This window comes from Rattus norvegicus, chromosome 8 (assembly GCF_021556685.1).
Source record: "Rattus norvegicus strain SHRSP/BbbUtx chromosome 8, alternate assembly SHRSP_T2T, whole genome shotgun sequence".
Lineage (NCBI taxonomy): Eukaryota > Metazoa > Chordata > Mammalia > Rodentia > Muridae > Rattus > Rattus norvegicus.
Window position 1 is genome coordinate 102,902,898 of NC_141541.1, and position 15,138 is coordinate 102,918,035.

Genomic DNA, 15,138 nt, shown 5'->3' on the forward strand with positions numbered 1-15,138 from the left:
CAGATACAGTGTTCATGCTCCAATATATAAACTCCCACCCATGCTCAACCAAGCAACCTGCATTAAAGATTGGAAAGTAGAAAGGAGACTTGGTGAGAAGGGAAAAAGGATAAAGGGGACTAAAATTCAGAATATGCATGTATGAAACCTGTCAAAGAATGAAAAACAAACAACTATTTTATAAAAGACTTAACAAAAACACTGTAATCCTTTGAATCGGGGACTATATCTTTTGAATTCTCACTCTATCCCTAGGAAATGCGTGGGAAAAAGAAAACAGACCTTTATTTAGCTTTTTTGAGACATATCTGCTCCTAACAGTTCCCGTTGGCGGATTTAACGAAGAATTTGAACATCCCTACCTCCAGGTGAGGCAGTACTTTGTGACTAGGCAGCCACTAGATAAAACTGCCTGTTTCATCTGCAAACTAATAGTGTCCAGAAAAGGACAAATTATGCAGAATAGTTGACTGATAAACTCTGCCAAGACAGGGTGATTGCCCCTTCAAAACCTGCATTTCAAGAGTCTGACAGTTGATATTGGGCCAGAAGGCTGAAGACTTTCGCTCACATGTTGCTAACAGGGGACTGTGCTAATGGAGATTTGTCTCTACAACCTCTCAGTTCTAGAAGCCATGTTAGGCCTCCTATGTGTATAGATATTTGGTCATTCTCAGATTTCTGACGGGGTTGAAGACTGATTATAGTCTCATAGCTTATCAGGCTGTATAACTCTGAATATATGTATTTTATTGGATAGTTATCAGATAGTATACAAGCTAGCCAAGATATAATATAGATTTTAAGCCTTTCTTAAGCTAGAATGAATAACTAAACGTTATGTTTAACTGATATAGTGATGGACTGGGTGTTGAGTATATCATATCCTTTATAAATTGTAGAATGGTAATAATCGTACTCAATTTATATATAAGTGAAAAGGCTTTTTAACTGGACAAAAAGGGGGAAATGTGGTTTGCCCTGAAATTATCTGTATTTTGATGCTAATTCCACTGCCCCAAGAACAGCTGCCTAGTCACTACTCAGTAATCAGGTGACTTCACCAGAACCTTCTTCCCATTGAATTTGTAAAGTACAGTTGAGGGGCAGGTACAGGATAGAAGGAGGCCTGTCATTGGAGGAGAAGGAAGGATGGGCAGGAGAGAAGTTTGAAGGAAGAGGAGGAGACTAGAACAGAAAGGAAGAGACAGGAGGGAGAGAAAGAGAGAAGCCGTGGCAGGACAAGATGGCAGGTGTATTTACAGGTTGTTATCAATGTTCCTAAGGGATGGATGTGTACAGGGCTTTATATGTTTAGGTGGGCAATTATATCTTATCAATTGGATCTAAGATTATTGTGTTGTGTGTTCTTTTATGTGACGGTTTGAGTGTAGGAAAGTGTGCAGCGGCAGGAGACATTGGGCCACCGAGGAATTGGGATGTGTTTCCGCCAAGATATCTAGCAGGTGGCACCGAGGTGCTGGACCTATCAAGGTAAAAGACAGTGATACTTTTTTTATTTTTTATATTTTTACAACAGCTATGAGCTTTTATTTCTCCTTAGCTATTTTCTACCCTTATTGGCCAGATAAAACAACATTTCTGTTGTTTTATCATGATGGCCTATTATTAATACCCAATAAAAATATTGAACAATTAAGTCAGATAACTGATTATGTGTCCTAGTTGTCACTAACTGTCAAGTTGACACAACCTAGAATCACATGAAGTCATGATTGAGTAATTGAGTTCTTCAGTTTGGATTGTGGGTGTGCCTGTGAGGAGTTGTTGATACTTGATGTAGGAAATCCCAGCCCACTGTGGGTGGTACTATTTCCTGGGTAGATGGTCCTGTGCTATATAAGGAAGTTAACTGAGGGAACCAAAAACTGCTCTCCCAAGCCCTTCCTCCAAGGTTCCTATCTCCAAGTTCCTGCTCTGACTTTGCTCAGTGATAAATTATGGCCTGCAATCATAAGCCAAGAAAAGTCTTTCCTCCTCAAGTCACTTTTCAGCAGGGATTTTATCACAGCAACAGAACACAACTAGAATAGCGTGCAAGTAGAAGCATTGTGGTTCTGGAGCTCTGCTTAAAGATTCCACACAAGTGCGCCTCACACCTTGGCAAACACCAAGCAAGCATCCTTCCACAGCCAGGTGGGGAGTTTGTATGTTCTGAAATTCAGCGGTGGGCAGGAGGGATCCCAGGATGGATCGGTTGTAGATCTCGAATAAAGAATGGACTATTCAAAATGCAAACCAGAGAGCTAGTCATTGACTTCACACTTCTAATTTCTCAGACTAATCTGCTAAGTAAGGTTATTCACAGATACTGGCTTAGAGGAACAGTGTCTTCTGTCGCTTAAAGATAATGGTTTTCTTCAAAATTTGTCTAAATAGCATAACAAAAATATTAAAGGTGTTTGTATTTGCTTTTTCATGTTAAATGGATTTCATTTTAAATTTTAGCCAAGTCTAAATTTGATTACTGATAGGCAAGGAAAATGAGGCCTAGTCAAATAGAGCTGTCTAATTTATCCTATCACACAGAAACTAACTGAGCAAAGGCATATTTGCACGAACCATACTGCATAGGCTGACAGTCAATAACAAGGGTCATTTTTCTGACAAGAGGTTTATTTGGTGCCACATTGTTTTATAAGCACTACAAGCCTAACATTGCCAGAGGCTGAGATGACACTTGGAGGCCCTGGGATTTCTCAGCACATCAGATACAACTGTGAGTGTGACTACAGAATACAATTCAGATTTTACTCCTCTGGTGATTAGCCTAAGGAAGTGGTTTGTGTCTGCAGCACCCAGCTCTCTTTGGACTGGCAGGAATTATATTCATTTACTTTTAAATTTAGAACAAGAGGGGACATCTTGCAATTGGGCTTATGATTACTTGTGTCCTAATTATATAAGTCCCATTTAAAAGGTGTTTTTAGTGTATTCATCTCATATTTTTTAATTAGTGTCCATGGCAGTTACAGGTATTCTTTGATAAGGCAGTAGAGTAAATGTCAGACCATAGTAGAGGCGAGGGCTTCAGGTTTTGTCTTCTTTGGCTCTTAGTAGCTACAAAACACTTCGCAAACTATTTTAACCCTCCAACTTTAGTTCCCTTGTTTGTAAATAGGGGATAATATTTTCCTCCCAAAGCCATCATTCCAATGTTGACGTGTTCCATCCAGGCCAGCAGCCTGGCCTTTGTCTTACAACAGACACAGCTGGCTGCTGAGAGGACCCTGGGCTGAGGGAACACTTTTCACTCCCTGCCAGCTTTCTTGCAGGGGAGATTGTTAATAGCCTACCTTAGTGGACTGACAGCTTGCTCCTAGGACAAGCTCGGTCCTTTTTCCTTGCACCATTTTGAGTTCTGAGATCTGTGGCTAGGTCTTTAAAGCCTTTTCAAAGCTCACTGCCCACTGTTTTCTCAGTTAACATCTGTTTTTTCTTTCTTGTCTTCACAGGTACCTCAGCTAGTGATGAACAAGTGACCCCAGTGGTCCCCATGAGTCAGTCCATCAGGAGCTCTCTGACTTACCCTCTGTTAATTCAGACTCTGATCTCTCTATCTCAACGAGAGATAGGCAGTTAGACTATTCAGTGTCTCTGCCTCCATGGCACTCAGACTGATCACATCCACCCCTGCGTCCCACCGCCTCAGGAGCCAGGTTCTGAGAGGCTCTTCCATTCCCTGTTTAAAATCTTCCCTCAATTTGTGCAGTTCAGATGCAGAATATTTCTATCAAAGTGTCCTGCACAGGTCATTAGGAAGGGCTTTATCTACGTGTTGTTGATGGATTTCCTCTTCTGTTAACAGTGAAACCTAATTTTTCTCACATTACTACCGCAGTCTCCACACTAGCCTATCTTCCCATGAGTCCCAAGGGATCCTAAGAAGGGATCCCAAGCAAGACCTAAGCTGCACTCTTTCTCTTGTATCTTGCCAGCTCTAGGAAATGGCCAGCCAAAACTGCAATTTCATCTTCTCCACTACCCAAGTTTCCTGCCCAATCATAAAGTAGGCGTAGCAGAAAGTATAGCATCTGCACTTCTTTTTGCCATTGAAATCCCTGTTACGTCCTCTGGGAAGCTAGCTGAGCTTCGTTTACATATCTTATTGACCACAGCCTTGACTCACTGTGAAGCCACAACCTGTTGATTATCACCTCTTGCTTGGCTACTTCCAGAGATTTCAATTCCATCAGCAGTTTGGGGAGCATCTGCATACTCGCATAGTAGACAGCACCATTCACTAGTGAGGAACGCCACCGGATGCCACATTCAGAAAGATGCTCATCTTGGGATTCCTCTGAAGTATATTCTAGTCTCAGATAGTTTGGTCTTGGTTGCCTGTCCTACCACCAATTGCAGGAGCATGCAGTCATCATTACAGGAAATAGGTACCCGTGAAGTATTCATTTCCAGACTGCTCCCATTACTATGCCCTCATATGAACATGCCTTAGTTGAATGTGTCAGCATCCACCATAGGAGTCATGCACCCACTCTTCCCAAACTTGTAGTAGGTTGTCAGTCCACATTTGTGTTATGAGACTTTTTCTAGTGATGAGGGAGACATAATTATGTATTCATTCAAGATGAGGTATCAACAACAGACAAGAATAATAACCCCACCCAAGTCTGTTAATGAACCAGTTAGTTTAATGTAGTTTCTTAGAGGAGTACATATGAGTGGCTACATACAGGAGCATGGGTGACTCAAAGTAACTGCATCAACCCCAGCCCTCACCATGGTTGGTAAATCCAGAGGGCTGAATCCCTAGAGTTCTGTGTTCAATTGTAGGCCAATCAGTTGACTGGTCAAAAACCTTTTCTGCCAAGGAAATGTTTCTGTCTTTATGACCTTAGGAGAAGAGAAGTATGAGTCTTTGTAAGTTACTGTACTTGGAAATTTCTTTAGTTCTAGGAGTCTAGGCTAGAATCTTTTAACCATGAAGAAATATCTACATAACAAAATACCTTGTAGAAACGAGGACAAAGGAGCCAATCTGGTAGCTACTGCCATGAGCATAAGTGGCCACAAGTGCAACCTCGATACTGGCAATGAACAGAATATTTGGGGTACAAATTTCAAGAATCACCTCGTCAGGTAGGGCGGTATCTATTTATATTTGATCACACCCTAGCATCCCAGAGAAGGATCTATTAGGTATTACACCACCCATGACATAATAGTAACAATAAAATAGATTTCAAGAATGGCGGGTCTATTTTCATGTTGTCTTTATGACAGGGACAATACTACTTTGACCCTCTGTGTCTCTGCAGAGAGTCTATTTCTGGAAGGACCCTTTGAGACCTCTTGGTGAACCATGTGCTTTTTGGATTTCCAGAGTGTGCTTCTTGTAGAACTAACTCTAAAAGTCTCTGGAAAAGCACTGGATATAGCCGAGCCTGCTTTAAAAATTACTCCAAGGCACAGGAGCTGATTAGAGATTCTAAAAAGAGCTACAGCAAGTATTTTTAGGTCTCTTAACCATGAAATCTTACTCTGAACATGATTTAGTACCATTCATAGAGTACGATGTAGACTTTAGTCACCAGTCACATTGCTACTATTTCATGTAGTTATTGTTGACATCTATTTGTTGATTCAAAATTTTGCTTCTTAAAATTCTTGCCTTTAAAATTGTTTAGAAAGAAAAGAGGAATTGTAAGACATTTCTTAGGGTCTCTGTGTGTAGAGCTTTCATCTGACCCTACCTCTGAGGCCAGCTGAAGGCAGATCTCTAATATGTTTGGGAATAAGTGCTTCTCCTCAGGACTGACACCAGATCCAACTTGCTGCAATCCATTCTCTGATTACTTTATCATCCCTTATGGACTTCCACAACATCTACCAATAGTATTCAAAGTCAGTTATTCACGTATCTAGTTTCATTCCTACTTGTAAAATTCTAGAGCAATAACACTATAATTAATCATCTTCATGTTTCTAATATCTAATATCTGACTTTTAGTAGCAAGTTGAAAAAGAGGATTCTTTCGTGAATTATATACAATTAAGTTGCACTCTCCCTACATATTTCAGCAGTAAAGTTCTGGAAGTTGTGAACAGACACTCATAAGAACAGGCTGTTTACATTTCAGGAATTGAAGCCAGTTGATTTTGTGATAGTACGTGACATTGTGTTATGATGGAAATATTTGCCCTAAGGGAATTGATGAATACTACAGTTGAGGCTACTTGATCCTAGAGAGCCAGTTGTAAAACATCACCAGCACAATACCAGATATGGTTAGAATGTATATGTATTTATCCATTCTACATGTATATATATACATACCTGTAATCTGGCAATCTCAGATGTAGTACCTACTCTTGTTAGCATATATTAAGTGGACAGAATAATGGATTTCACTTTGACATTGTTATACATGTGTATAATGTAATTTGATCTGTTCACCTCCATTACCTTTTAATAGGATAAAATAATTTTTAGATGTTTAAAATAATTTGTAAATGTTTGAAAATAATTTTAAACGAGTAGTCTTATCTCTCCATTTAGATTGCAAAGGATAGAAAGAACAGGTCTTTCATTTACTGTCTAAGTGCCTCAAAGTTTATAGGCACTTGGTAATTGCGTGGGTGGTGGGAGAAATCTATGTCCTAAACAGACTTTGTCTTTTAAGCAGTGGACCTTGGAATGGGAGGTAGACCTTGAAAAGAAGTGAATGGGAACTAGAGTAAAAGGCTTTAAGATAATCTAACAGTGAGGTTTGTATTCTTAACTTTGCTTAAATCAATATTTTGCTTCTGATTTTGTATTCTCAAAACACAAATTTATAAAAAAGTTACATTCAAAACAAGGACATAATCACAGCTTAAAAATATATGATTTAGGGATATACAATTTGGGCACATTGAATGGCAGAAACATATTTCTCCTGCTTCAGAACTGCAGGAAAGTGTGCTGGGCTTGAGAAAGTTCCCTAACTTTTTTCATTCTAAACATCTCACATTCAAAGTTATCCATTTTCAAGAACATTGGTTGCCTTAGGTCTACTGAATGTGAGGAGACTGCAAAATGTCAGTGAACAATGTTGTTGTTGCTTCCTTGTTTGCTTGCTTGTTTTAGAGAAAGGTCTCCTGTCATTTTGCCCTTGAACTGCTAACTGTTTGACTGAGGATAACCTTGAGCTTCAAATCTGGGATTACAGATGTGTGCCCTCGTATTCACTCTAGGGACCAAACCCTGGACTCTGTTCATGCAAGCACTGTACAAACCAAACTCAGTCCTTCATTGCAACACTTGACCCCACACAAAATGTTACCTGCAAGATATTCCAAGCAGTCTGCTCCTATTGTTTCAAAAGAATTTTTGAAATCAAATGCTAAAATCTAATACTGCTCTGTATAATGTTTACATTCCATTATTTTCAATTAAGTTATAGTCAACACAGTACAATAAACACATTGAAAAGTGTTGTTTCGTGGGGTTTCCATACATGTCTCTATAGACAAACCTCTTTTCTGCCCTTCATTCTCAGCCCTTCATTAAAAACTGAACATGTTGCAGGGGGTAGTTCTAACACCTGTGTACATTGTGTAATATACAAATAGGCTAAACATGTCTGTCTTCTCAAACTTTTATTATTTCTTCATAGTAAAACTCCTCAGAGGCCTTGCATATGGCCTTTTGGAATGCACGGCTGTCATCCAGGACCACCTTAGTGTGCTACAAACCCAAGGACTTCCTGCCTCTGCCTCACCCTCAGCCGTTCAGCCCCACTCCACCTCCCTCCTGCACCTCGGCCTCCAGTCACCATCGTTCTACTCAACTTTTAGGACACCAACTTGTAAAGGATGGATCGTTAACAATGTATTTTTTTCCTTATTTAAAGCGAACAAGATACAATTTCTATTTGGAGACTGAGATAAATATACATTTATTAATATTATATACTTAATTAAAATAACAGGTGTTTGCTTTTCAGCACCTGGCAATATATTCTAATCCTTGAGGAATAATCAGCAGCCATTTGACATTATTTACCCTTTACCTACAGTAAAGCTATAAATGAAATGCTATTCTCTGGAGGAGCTCACAGACTAAGAGCTATGGGGTCCCGTGCCTTTCATCTCTCATACAGTGTGCTTTGCTATGCATGCTTTGGTCCTGAACAGAGTGTGGAAAGCCAGCCTACAATTAGAAAGGAGTTCTTCATAACCCTTAAAACATCGTTAGCTCAGCCTAGCTTTAAAAAAAAAAGTTTTCTTTCACCATGGGCCATAAAGAGGTAACCACAAAGTCAAATGTTTTGTTCAAATGGGACTTTGTAGGTTCTGAACAGAGGGTTTCTGGGGAAGACCTGAAAGACTCTGTTTTTCCACAGTGTATCTGTGCAGATGAGGTAGACTTCAGAGGCAGAACTGAGAGTGGTTCTCCTCTGACAGAACGGGGTGCTCTCATTTCCAAAGTTGTTGTTCAGATGAGAAGGAAATTTTAATGAAATAAGCTCCCCCAAGAGAGTACTTTCAGAGGGCTGCCTTCCAGGTTTGCTCCCCAACTCTGTTACCACCCCAGTCTGTAATTCATACAAGGGTCACTGCTGGTAAGCAGCCTAGATACTTAATGAAGACTTGCAAAGGGCAGACAGTAGGCTCACTGCTCACTTAGGAACCAAGCACGACTTTCCGAACGGTAATTCAAACATAACAAAATTCTAAACATAATCACAAACATAAACATGAGCATTATGTGTAATGTGTATTCTATAAACACCCAGGTTTTGGGTGGATTAAGATAGTTTTTCTTGGCATTACTGAGTTTTCTCCTGGACCATCAGGAAGAGAGCAAGAAAATGCACGTCCTTCCAGCCAGTTTCATGGAGGCCCAGGACTTGGTTAAGAATCAAGCACTCCATGTACATGTAAAACATTGCCCAGTGTAAGAGAAGAGGAATGGAAAGGAGACTTTAGAGAGCCTTTTTCAGGCCTATGGAACTTGACTTAATAAAAATCAAGCCAGAAACCAAGGCTTCAGCTAAACACACTTTCCAGGGGGCTATTTCTAGATGACTTGTTGTCTAGTCTCCTTCCTTTCTGCCTAACCTTGCCTAGCTTAATACCTAGCTACACCTGTCTACTTTCTCCCCAGCATAGATGACATCATACTGGTTCACGATTAATGACATTTGAACTGTAATTCTATTGCCCCATAATTGCATACTGCCTGGTACTCTTGGCTGTCAGCATCCCTTCCTGTCCTCACCCTCCCTGTCCCTTAATGAAACGCACAAAACCTCCACAGATGAAAGCCTCAATGACTTCAGTATCTTATTCTTAATAATTTTGTTCAATAAATTACTCCATCCTTTTAAAAAAGATTTTCCTTCAACGACATTTTTATTCAACGCATTCCTCCCAATTTTCTAAGCTTAACATGGAAGGAAAAGTTTTACAGCTGAGAATTTGCCTAAGTATGATCTTTCTTCTCTGCTATTCTTTTGAAATTCTATTTAAATAAACTCCGTAAAATGTTTTATGGTGTCCGTGTGCCTGGAACACATTATAAAGAATAAGTGTCACCAAAGAAGGAGCTCACAGTCTACAATATGGAGGTTTCCCAAGAGTTGCAAGTTACCAGGATGCAGTTTGTGCTCTGCTTGCTATGGGTAATTCATGAGCCATATGTATTGTTCTGCTTTGCTTTCCCTTATAATAAATACCATGACCAAAAGCAGAATGGGGAAGAAAGAACTTATTTTACTTTACACTGTCATATCAAGTCATCACCGAAGGAAGTCAGTGCAAGAATTCAAACAGGAACCTGGAGACAGTACCTGAGGCAGTAACCATAGAGGAAAGTTGTTTACTATTGTATATTCTGTGGTTTGCTTTTTTTTTTTAATAACTAGGACCACTTACTCGGGGATGGCACCATCCACAGTAAGATGGGCCCTCCCACATCAGTCATCAATCGAGATATGCTCACAGGCCATTTTGATGGAGGTTCCCTCTTCCCAGGTGACACTAGTTTGTGTCAAGTTGACAGAAACTAACCAGAATAATTGACCCCTTGTCAACATGACACAAAAACATACTACTGTTAAACCATAGCCTTTCCTTTCATATTTATCCAAAATCTCATGTTAATATCACAATATAAACTATAGTATAACTTTAAAAGTCCCAATCTTTAAAATCTCTTTAAAAGATCCAAAGATTCTTAACACAGACCCATGAAAAATAAAAACAAAACAACAAAAGTGTTAAACATTACCTTACTCTGAAAGGGGAAAAATGGGGCAGTAAAAAAAATGTCACATTTAAGACAAACCAAAATCTGGCACTGTAACTCCCAATCCTGTAGCTCTCAGTGACTGGTATCTGGGACTCTTTTCTGTGTTCCAAAGAGTTTGGGCAGCCCCACTTTTCTTCCCTCTGCCATTGCCAACATACACAGCACAAGTTCCAAATGCTTTACAATTCTCCCCAAAATAGCATGATCGGGTCCATTACATTAATGCCCACTCTCAGGTACCAACTTCAGTTCTAGTTTGATTTCTGTTCCCACAGTGAAATGATGACCATTTGGAAAGGAATGAGCTTATTTTAGCTTACAAGTCACAGTTCATCAATGACCAAAAATACCTTGTAGAGAAACAAATTTATCTTACATTACACTTGTACATCACAACGCATCCATGAAGGAAACCAGGAGAGAAGATCTGAGTAGGAACACAGAGGCAAGAACTGAAGCAGATACTATGCCTGATATAACACTGCTTACTGGCTTACTCCTGTGCTTGCTTAGCCTGCTTTCTTATACTTCTCAGGGATACCTGCCTAGGGGTAGCACTGCCCGCAGTGGGCTGGACCTTCTCACATGAATCCTTAATCATGAAAATGCCTCCACAAACATGTACCCAAGACAATCTGATGGATGCAATTCCCCAACTGAGATTCTCTCTTCCCAGAGGGCTCTAGTTTTTCTTGAGTTGACATAAATTAACTAGAATAATCTTCCAAATCTACAAAGTGACTTCCTATCTTGGGAAGTCATGCTGAAGCCAACAGTTCCTCTGCACTATTGAAGTGACCTCTCTTTTAGTGTCTGTACCTTCGCCACAGGAAATAGGGGAAGAGAGATGTGAGAAGAGCATCACCCCAGTGTTTTCAGGCCAGAGTTGAGTGATGTAAGGCATTGCTTCTATTTAGACTTAGACGTCATTGTCTTAAATTTTATCACTTGACGAGAGCAAACGATAAGGCACACGGGGAATACAATCTCTAGTTCTGCACAGTCAAAATTTAATTTCTAACGAAGAAGGAGAAAGTGGATTTGAAGTGGGAGCTGGCAATGAGCAACAAGAACTCCTCTTTTTCCTATCACTCTGAGTATCAGATGCTGTTTGAAAGGGAGGCATTTGTACTGGGGTACAGATGAACCCAGTAAATAAATAACTAAATCAATTTTTAGAACCACCAAATAAGGGAGATATCCACACTAACATTTGTTTGTAATAACAGTTAAAGAGTGAGAATCTCCCCCTGACAGGCTGCCTCAAGGCTTGTCCATGCATCTGAGAACCCTACTTCATCATTGGTAGGCATCTTTGAGCCATTGAGAAGGTCCCAAGAATGCTAGTAGTTCCCCTTCACCCATTGTCATCCCTCAGACTTTACCTACTATCTGATTTTCATTCAATTTCCTGCTCTTCTCCAAGTGATGCCCCCCCACGGTCTTTTATTGAATATGTTGAATCATTAATTTTCACAGCACATGCAGAACTAAAACATCTCCCAGTTAATGTTTACTTGAACTTGTTCAAACAAGGGTGTAGAAGCAGGCAGTGGCATTTACAGAAAAGGCCTTCAAACAACCAACACTTGGTCAATATTTATTATGCTCACTGGGCGATCTAGCTGTAAGTAGCTCACTTTAGCCATATGGTTCCCGTGCAAACTTACAGTGATGGGATGTTTAGTTAAAGCCTGAGAAAGCACTCTTACAATTTTAAGATAAAACTATTCATTACATATGTTTTATATAAATATTTAGAGCTCAAATTCATTGCCAATAAGAAAGCCAAATCGTACAGATATGGACAGGACATTCCTTGTCCCTAACTTTCTCATCTTACAAACTCACTTCCCAGGTTCTTGGACAGACAGACATGAAACACTGGATTGATAGAAAAAATATTCCAACACAGTTCAAACACAAGAAAAACAGTGTTCTGTGGCCTGGCTGTTATAAGTAAACACCCTGTCCTGAGAACTCTCGCTCCTCTCAGTCATTAAACATCAGTACAATAGATTCATCTGCAGACTTGCCTATGTTCTTACATATTAAATCTGAGATAAGACCCTGGAAAGAACATGTTTATCAGAAGCTTTCCGAAGGTCTACACTACTGTCCCCAATACGAATTCATGAGAAGTGCTTCGGTTGACAGAAACCCAGTTCAAATCACCTTCATCCATGCTTAGCACTGCTGTGTGGGCTCAAAGATACCGAAGCACAAATCCCAGGACAATACAGCCACAGAAACCTCAAGAATGAGGGAGACAGCTGCTACTGAATGTCCTGTGACTCATTCTTTGTCTGTCTGTCCTCACAGAGTGCTCAGCTGCTGAGGAAGTTCCAGTTCATACATCTCAGCATCAATCAGAAGGAAGGCTTCTGTCACCTCTGGATACCCTAATGTGGTCAGGAAGACACGGTCATCTTGGAACATAGAAGTGTTTGACAGAACTGTGGGGCTAACTGATGGATGAGGGGCAGTTATGGGAAGTTGCTTAAAGAGAGCAGCAGCAGCTGACTTGGTACAAACTGCCACAGGTGGTCATGACAACGGCATATAAAAATTGACTTTCATCCAACTCCTCTAAATTTATAGTGCCCACAAGCCAATAACAACCCACACAGTCACTTTCAAACATCACCTTCAAGTCTGAAACAAATTATTTCTAGAAATAGAAATATATTATCAGATTAGATAAAAAAAAAGCCAAGGACAGACAGTAAGATAGGCAAACTCACAGACAAAGGCAGAGACCCAGGTTGCTGAGAAGTAATTGTTTCTCCAACTTCTGATTCTATTGTGATTTACACTGCCCGAAGCCCTTTCATAGAAACGTACGGAGGCTGGGACAGCAGTGTGGAAAAGAGAAGAAGGAGCCAAGATACTGTTCAGGGTCTACTCATCTGCCAAGTGGCTAACTGCAGGCATAGAGAGTATCAGGGATTGGATGTGTCAGCCAGAGCATGTTACTGAGACAGCCTGGACCAAGGATGGGTCCATAACCAAACCTTAACTTAGACTTTGCCAGTTGTCTTCGGTTCAATCTCTCTAGAATCAGACAATGGTCTTTTTCTTCATCCAAGCCTTTTCTTCATCTGTGCTTGAGGGTCAGTCACCACCCAGGGTGCATTCATTCCTGGGGAGGTTGGTGGTTGAAGGGGGAAAATAGGAAGGGATAGCGGAGGGAGGGAAGACAGACACAGAATCTTAGGAGAATAAAAGGTTCTGAGTTGATAATGGCACAAATAGTTTGCTGAAGAAGCTTCATAGGAATGTCCACCCCTTCCGATTGGAACTGAGATCATTTACATAAACATCAAAGAACTGCCACCCCTTTATATCATTTCTCATCCTTCGTAAAGATGAGATCAGCACTCTCAATTAAGAGACCTCAAATATAGCCATCTCTCTGTTTAAAATATAGTCCGGCTGATGATTTTTGCTTGGGATAATTTCCTCTTTTCTGTTTAAAATATTCTTGTTCTGCATAAGATCTAAAGCGAAGCTCTTGAAGGCTCCAGGGAATGACATCAGAAGTTCCTCAAGTAGCTGCTATCTCTTCTAGCTTGAATGTTTTATTCCCATCATTAAAGATTAGTTCTTCTACTTGGGGACCGTGCAGCACTACTCCTGTTTTCAAACCCTGAGGTTTGCAAGTGACAAGCATGTACACAACATGCACATTTATTCACAGATGTAAAAGGTTTGTTACAAATATAAAAGTGTCCCTAAGAAGTTAGGACATTTCCTTTAATCCAGAACTCCTTTAGCAGTCATGTCTGCTATTGATAACTTCTTATTCATTATCCAAAAGGCTTTTTGTAAAGAGCTATTATTTTGTCAATAAGATGGATTGTAACAATAAACTACAATGCTTCCTTCATTAAAAAAAGTAATTACAGTCAGTTGATGTTCTTCCATGTGGACAAGAGACACTGTTTAATGACCACACACACACACACACACACACACACACACACACACACACACACACACTATCACTAAGTTATATTGGTTAGTACGAAGGAAAAGATCTAGAAGTAATAGATAAATTATTTATATCCTTTATTAGAATCCCAAATATAGGTACTAATTGCATACTAAATATTATTTAGCTTACCAATAATGTAATAACAATGTAATACTGGGTAGTTGTGGAAGTTTATGCATGTGCATAAGCACACAAACAGCAAACACACCATACACACACACACACACATACATACACACACACAGACATTCTGAGTTGTTTTAAACATTGATAAGGAATTCTTAAATTAGGATACATTTTGAAAAAAGATTTGTTCATGGGCAAAATAGATCAATGAACACTTCCAACTTTGAAGTCCCTGTTTAAATACTGCTAACTGCACTAAACCTTAGCCAGTAGGCTCAGCAGTCTTTGGTGTCTGTGCAAATGGACCCAGTGGAGTGTGAGAAGAAAATATGAGAATCTTTTAAGCCTGTTAACTTCATATACTTCTGTTCATTTGAAATGACTGTCTTCGTAAACTCCTATAACATATAAGGTGATAGTATAGGAATATCATGCAAGAATTTTATAAATAAACCTATTTCCTGGGTGTGCATACTGGCATTTGCTGTAGCATCGTATAACTTGCAATGTTTATGAGCCATGGTGAAGGTTTTGAAGTTCCTCTATGCTCATTTACATCAGAGTTGTACAGCTCTGATTTACATTCCTACCAGCAGTGTGCAAGGGCCCCCTTTGACCTGACACTTGTTATCCTTTGTTTCTGACACTAGCCATTCTAGGAGAGGTGAGGTTGAATATCATGAGGGTTTTCATTTGAATTACCTGGTGGCTGGTAGATTGGACACATTTTCAGACA

The 15,138-nt window shown here is 39.8% G+C and overlaps 1 long non-coding RNA gene across 1 annotated transcript; it reads left to right on the top strand.

The window, feature by feature from the left end:
* Window positions 1-255: 255 nt before the first annotated feature.
* LOC102552709 (uncharacterized) lies at window positions 256-14,177 on the top strand. The gene is made up of 3 exons (XR_015627938.1): window positions 256-368; window positions 1,395-1,494; window positions 12,602-14,177. It is a non-coding gene; the product is annotated as an uncharacterized LOC102552709 (long non-coding RNA).
* The last annotated feature ends 961 nt before the right edge of the window (window positions 14,178-15,138 follow it).